Here is a 7,207-nt window from a genome sequence, read left to right as displayed (position 1 = left end):
ACAATGCGGTAAAGCAGACCGTGATAGGATTACGTTCCGACAGTATTTGATCATCCCGAAAATATCGATAGTTTTCTATTGGATATCTTCCGTCATTGACGTTTTACTGTCTGATAATTGTCGGATTACATTTTGTATAATCTGGCCGCCCTCGGGACATATTCGGAACTGTTTCACCATGCGAAAATATACAAATCGGATAATGATTCGATTGAGAACTGGATTGTGGGACAACTTTGCTTGGTTTGATATCGACGCTTCCTGGACAATATTTGATTGTGGTAGTGATATTTTTGTTATCAAATTGTTTTGAATGTCCATCCACGATTCACAGGATTTTGATCAAAACTTTTGACAAATTCTAATCGGGAATAGGTAAGTGAAGGATGGCATTAAAATCGTGAATGTATGACCCTATTAGGTCTAAACCTTCTAGGTATGTATCTTTAGAAAATCTTTGACAATACAGCTTCACCAAATTATAACATAGCATGTTCAGGTCCAGGCATGTCATCACTATATCGTTTGAAACAAAATAATAAATATTTTTGGTCAAAAGATAACTGTATTGTATTCAATTGTACCTTCGTTTAAGATTACTGTTCCAAATTGAGTTTACCGATAGCTACGCGTAGTGTGACAGCCGTTCATGAGAACAAACTTAAAGTAAAAATTAGGTAAGAATTGCATTGCTAATCAAACCTATACAAAGCACACAAAAGAAAATAATCCTTGTATCTATGCTTGTTTGGATCGTATTTAGAATAAGGATGTTTTATCCATTAAGAAAGTACTTTGTTATAAAAAACAAGTATGTTATTAGTTGTACCGAGAACCCTGACCTAAATATTTACAGATGATATACTAAAGCTTAAAAGCCACTACCAACAAGGGAATGGCGAACGTGTCGGATGTATAAACATTGTAAACGGGATTTTCAAACTGTGGTGAAGACCAATTTTCTGCTTTTTGGACAGACTGGGGTTTTTTTTACACATTCCCCGTTGCCTATCTCTATTTGAAGATAGGGTCAAATGAACATCCCTGTTTAAAATTCCAGGTCTGGCGTATTAAGTTTCAAACCTTGTACCTTTTGTAGGGTATTATTTGTGTCTTTCTGTGTCCTATATTTTCTCCAATTTATTTGTTTTTTAGTCCTGTCATAAAATGTTGTCATTTTAATGTAATAATTTGCATTGCTATTAAAGCGGGAGGTTTGGAATGCTTCAAAACCAGGTTCAACCCACCATTTTTTTCTCTTAAAATGCCCTGTACCAAGACAGGAAAATGATCATTATTATATTATAGGTCCTTTCTGTGTGTGTTTCATGTCGGGTTTCTGTTTTGTCGTTGTTCCCTTATATTTGATGCGTTTCCCTCTGTTTTAGTGTGCAACCCGGATTTATTTTTATCTCTATATATTTATGAATTTCGAACAGCGGTATACTACTGGTCGATATTCAAAATTTATGGTTGTGACACAGAGTATAGGTTATTTGTAAATGTTTATGGTCAACAAATGTGATCCAAATTGATTGTCTCTTAATAGTTTTGTTTAATTTCAGAAAAGATCTTAAAAAACATGGATGACCCTTTGTATAATAGGATTGTGTATAATTGGTGTAGCGATATGGATATTCTACAACAAATATTATTTGGGTATGTACACCAATTCAAGAGTTCGGGGAAAATCAATGCAAAATCACACCTTTGGGATAACCCAAACAGCGTTTCAACACTCTCATGAGATACATATCTGTTGGGACTCTGGACAGCAACTTACATATGTTGAGGCCCTAAATAACAAAACTGAAATTATGAAATTAGTTTGTGAAATTGTGATCATGGGTTTCAAGGTTCTTTGTGACAGGCATGTATCTTCCATTATTTTTAAAGCATTGCTCTCATATTTCAAAATAATTGAGATGACAAATTTATTCAGAATTAATATTAAGTCTCATTTATCTATATTTATCACAGCATCGACAGTTCGTTAATTACTGGGAAAGTTTTAATTTTACTTCATCTATCATGTCTATAGGCATGGTCTGTAAATCTGTTAATCCTAAAAAAGAATAATTTTAAAATTCATAATGTATCTTTTATAAACATTGGTTAAGCCATTTCCAGGTGGTATAATTTTAGTTTTTCATTGTTCAAACTTGAGTTGTCGGTCTAAGAAAAGATGAGAACTGATTCTGCTCAAATCAAAATAGAATACTTCGTCGTCATCTCAAATGCTAAATAGTGCTTTACAATGAGACCAAATATGTTTTCAAGCTGAAAACCGTGAAACCTCTTCTGTGGTTTTATTAACTTTTTCTGATTTGTGTACTTTTTCATAACCAAGATGTGTAGGTGAATGTTACGCACTAGACAAATTTATTTTAAAGAGGTAGAAATGGTCTAGGAGATTATTTCTTTCATTATTTGGTTTTCAAAGACTTTCACTGGCCACCGTCTTTATTTATTTTTTCTGGGAAAAAAACCCAGATTAAAATGTAGAACTCGCATCGATGGCAGGTTCCAGAGTCCCAATATGTGGTAAAAATGACGTCATGTCATTCCAAATCTATGACATATTTTTACTGACCTAAGCTACTGATGATTTCCTAATTTTCAAATGGCATGATAGAAATGCGACACACAAAAGAGCCGACATTTAGTAAAAGTCAGTATTACAAAAACGTTTTAGGAGTACGACAATTGGAAAATATTCATAACCATCTGAATTTGACGAAATCGTGTTGACGATCATGATATATTCTGAGTGAAGAAGTTATATTCACTGAATCAATTTTTGGAAGTGAAATGAAATGCCCTGGAAGTGTAACGATTTCGTACTCTGTACCAAAACCAACACAAAGATTTAATAAAAGAATTAAACAATTTACAATATTTTTTGGGGTGTTCATAAATCTGTTTTAAGTCAAAGTGGTATCCACTCATTTCTTCCCTTGAGCTTAGTTTATGTACTTTGCCAGCCGTTGATGCTATACTTTTAACTATGATTTATTTTCTTATGTTGGATTCTGAAACTGTGTGTCCTTATTTCTTTAGTTCTTTGTCAATTTATCCCTTTCTGCAACCATTGTATAAAAATAAATAATCAACGAGTGGTTCTTTTGATCTCAGGTCTTCATTGATTTAAATTCGAATTTTCTTGCTTTTCCCTGAATTTCCTATTGTGATGGCACGAAAAAATGCGACCATGTCTGATGACGTTACATAGAAAGAACACATCTCTTTGCAGATCAGTCGCAATGGAAAAATAATTTTGCCTGCGTATTGTTTGAAAATCATTAGAGAAACAGATTTCACCACCAAATCTCGTGTAATACGATATTTATCCACTCTCGACAAATCAATTTTAAACATTTAAAAAACGCTAGGCGAAGCTTCGTGTTTTAAATTTGAAATATTTAACAGTCTCGAGTGGATAAATATCGTATCACACTAGATGCAGTGGTAGAATCTATATTTATCGTGGGATTAGGACCGTACATTATATATGGTCTCTAATCTGGTTAAAATGACACATCTTCCTTTGATTCATAAATTGTTTAATTATGACATCATAGATTACTCGTCCTCTGACAATTATGCAATTACCAAATCTGTAATAGGTTTCGAGAAAACAAATAAATTGCAAAAGATTTCGCGTTTTTGTCGTCATTTTGTCATATATTTGAAACTTCCTATAGATTTGGGACCCAACATAGACATGATAGAGTTAAACGTATATATATATTTCCTCCTAAAAGTGTTGTGTGATATTTTTGCTGCTTGATACTTAATACCTTTTTACATTTATTATCATTATACTGGTGTCCTGTAAAAATATTGTTTAATGCGTTCTGCTAAATTGTTGTTTTGATGTTTATTGAGAAAATATTCTGATGCAAAAATGTTATTTATGTTATAAATCTTTGATTTCAATGAATCTGTTATTCGCATTTTAGGGTTTGGATAATGCGAATGATCCTGCTTCTGCTATTAAATTTACACCCATTCCTGGTAAGTGATTTCATTTTATATAACATATATTCTATGTACTTAACCACATACAATGTATGATTTTTTATCAAATATTGTTACATCCAAGTAAACAAAAATATTGATATCTCATTTTAGAACAATTAAATTAAAATAACAAGAATCGGACGCATTTGTGATGGATGATAGACAATGGTCATTATTAATAAATACTTCAGTATAAAATATGGCATTAGATTATTTTCATTTTTAAGTTCAAAGAAACATGAATAGACAGATGGATTTGTATCCACAACCAACATTAGCTACATCAAAATCAGTTTCATATGAACAATTGATAAGGAGAAGGAATGATAACTTAGAATAGATTAATGGCGTATTAAGTTTCAAACCTTGTACCTTTTGTAGGGTATTATTTGTGTCTTTCTGTGTCCTATATTTTCTCCAATTTATTTGTTTTTTAGTCCTGTCATAAAATGTTGTCATTTTAATGTAATAATTTGCATTGCTATTAAAGCGGGAGGTTTGGAATGCTACAAAACCAGGTTCAACCCACCATTTTTTTCTCTTAAAATGCCCTGTACCAAGACAGGAAAATGATCATTATTATATTATAGGTCCTTTCTGTGTGTGTTTCATGTCGGGTTTCTGTTTTGTCGTTGTTCCCTTATATTTGATGCGTTTCCCTCTGTTTTAGTGTGCAACCCGGATTTATTTTTATCTCTATATATTTATGAATTTCGAACAGCGGTATACTACTGGTCGATATTCAAAATTTATGGTTGTGACACAGAGTATAGGTTATTTGTAAATGTTTATGGTCAACAAATGTGATCCAAATTGATTGTCTCTTAATAGTTTTGTTTGATTTCAGAAAAGATCTTTAAAAACATGGATGACCCTTTGTATAATAGGATTGTGTATAATTGGTGTAGCGATATGGATATTCTACAACAAATATTATTTGGGTATGTACACCAATTCAAGAGTTCGGGGAAAATCAATGCAAAATCACACATTTGGGATAACCCAAACAGCGTTTCAACACTCTCATGAGATACATATCTGTTGGGACTCTGGACAGCAACTTACATATGTTGAGGCCCTAAATAACAAAACTGAAATTATGAAATTAGTTTGTGAAATTGTGATCATGGGTTTCAAGGTTCTTTGTGACAGGCATGTATCTTCCATTATTTTTAAAGCATTGCTCTCATATTTCAAAATAATTGAGATGACAAATTTATTCAGACTTAATATTAAGTCTCATTTATCTATATTTATCACAGCATCGACAGTTCGTTAATTACTGGGAAAGTTTTAATTTTACTTCATCTATCATGTCTATAGGCATGGTCTGTAAATCTGTTAATCCTAAAAAAGAATAATTTTAAAATTCATAATGTATCTTTTATAAACATTGGTTAAGCCATTTCCAGGTGGTATAATTTTAGTTTTTCATTGTTCAAACTTGAGTTGTCGGTCTAAGAAAAGATGAGAACTGATTCTGCTCAAATCAAAATAGAATACTTCGTCGTCATCTCAAATGCTAAATAGTGCTTTACAATGAGACCAAATATGTTTTCAAGCTGAAAACCGTGAAACCTCTTCTGTGGTTTTATTAACTTTTTCTGATTTGTGTACTTTTTCATAACCAAGATGTGTAGGTGAATGTTACGCACTAGACAAATTTATTTTAAAGAGGTAGAAATGGTCTAGGAGATTATTTCTTTCATTATTTGGTTTTCAAAGACTTTCACTGGCCACCGTCTTTATTTATTTTTTCTGGGGAAAAAAAAACAGATAAAAATGTAGAACTCGCATCGATGGCAGGTTCCAGAGTCCCAATATGTGGTAAAAATGACGTCATGTCATTCCAAATCTATGACATATTTTTACTGACCTAAGCTACTGATGATTTCCTAATTTTCAAATGGCATGATAGAAATGCGACACACAAAAGAGCCGACATTTAGTAAAAGTCAGTATTACAAAAACGTTTTAGGAGTACGACAATTGGAAAATATTCATAACCATCTGAATTTGACGAAATCGTGTTGACGATCATGATATATTCTGAGTGAAGAAGTGATATTCACTGAATCAATTTTTGGAAGTGAAATGAAATGCCCTGGAAGTGTAACGATTTCGTACTCTGTACCAAAACCAACACAAAGATTTAATAAAAGAATTAAACAATTTACAATATTTTTTGGGTGTTCATAAATCTGTTTTAAGTCAAAGTGGTATCCACTCATTTCTTCCCTTGAGCTTAGTTTATGTACTTTGCCAGCCGTTGATGCTATACTTTTAACTATGATTTATTTTCTTATGTTGGATTCTGAAACTGTGTGTCCTTATTTCTTTAGTTCTTTGTCAATTTATCCCTTTCTGCAACCATTGTATAAAAATAAATAATCAACGAGTGGTTCTTTTGATCTCAGGTCTTCATTGATTTAAATTCGAATTTTCTTGCTTTTCCCTGAACTTCCTATTGTGATGGCACGAAAAAATGCGACCATGTCTGATGACGTTACATAGAAAGAACACATCTCTTTGCAGATCAGTCGCAATGGAAAAATAATTTTGCCTGCGTATTGTTTGAAAATCATTAGAGAAACAGATTTCACCACCAAATCTCGTGTAATACGATATTTATCCACTCTCGACAAATCAATTTTAAACATTTAAAAAACGACGCTAGGCGAAGCTTCGTGTTTTAAATTTGAAATTTAACAGTCTCGAGTGGATAAATATCGTATCACACTAGATGCAGTGGTAGAATCTATATTTATCGTGGGATTAGGACCGTACATTATATATGGTCTCTAATCTGGTTAAAATGACACATCTTCCTTTGATTCATAAATTGTTTAATTATGACATCATAGATTACTCGTCCTCTGACAATTATGCAATTACCATATCTGTAATAGGTTTCGAGAAAACAAATAAATTGCAAAAGATTTCGCGTTTTTGTCGTCATTTTGTCATATATTTGAAACTTCCTATAGATTTGGGACCCAACATAGACATGATAGAGTTAAACGTATATATATATTTCCTCCTAAAAGTGTTGTGTGATATTTTTGCTGCTTGATACTTAATACCTTTTTACATTTATTATCATTATACTGGTGTCCTGTAAAAATATTGTTTAATGCGTTCTGCTAAATTGTTGTTTTGATGTTTATTGAGAAAATATTCTGAT

Source organism: Mytilus edulis, chromosome 3, assembly GCF_963676685.1.
Source record: "Mytilus edulis chromosome 3, xbMytEdul2.2, whole genome shotgun sequence".
NCBI classification, from domain to species: Eukaryota; Metazoa; Mollusca; class Bivalvia; order Mytilida; family Mytilidae; genus Mytilus; species Mytilus edulis.
The sequence above is the reverse complement of the archived record's forward strand: the minus strand, read 5'-3'. Positions refer to the sequence as shown.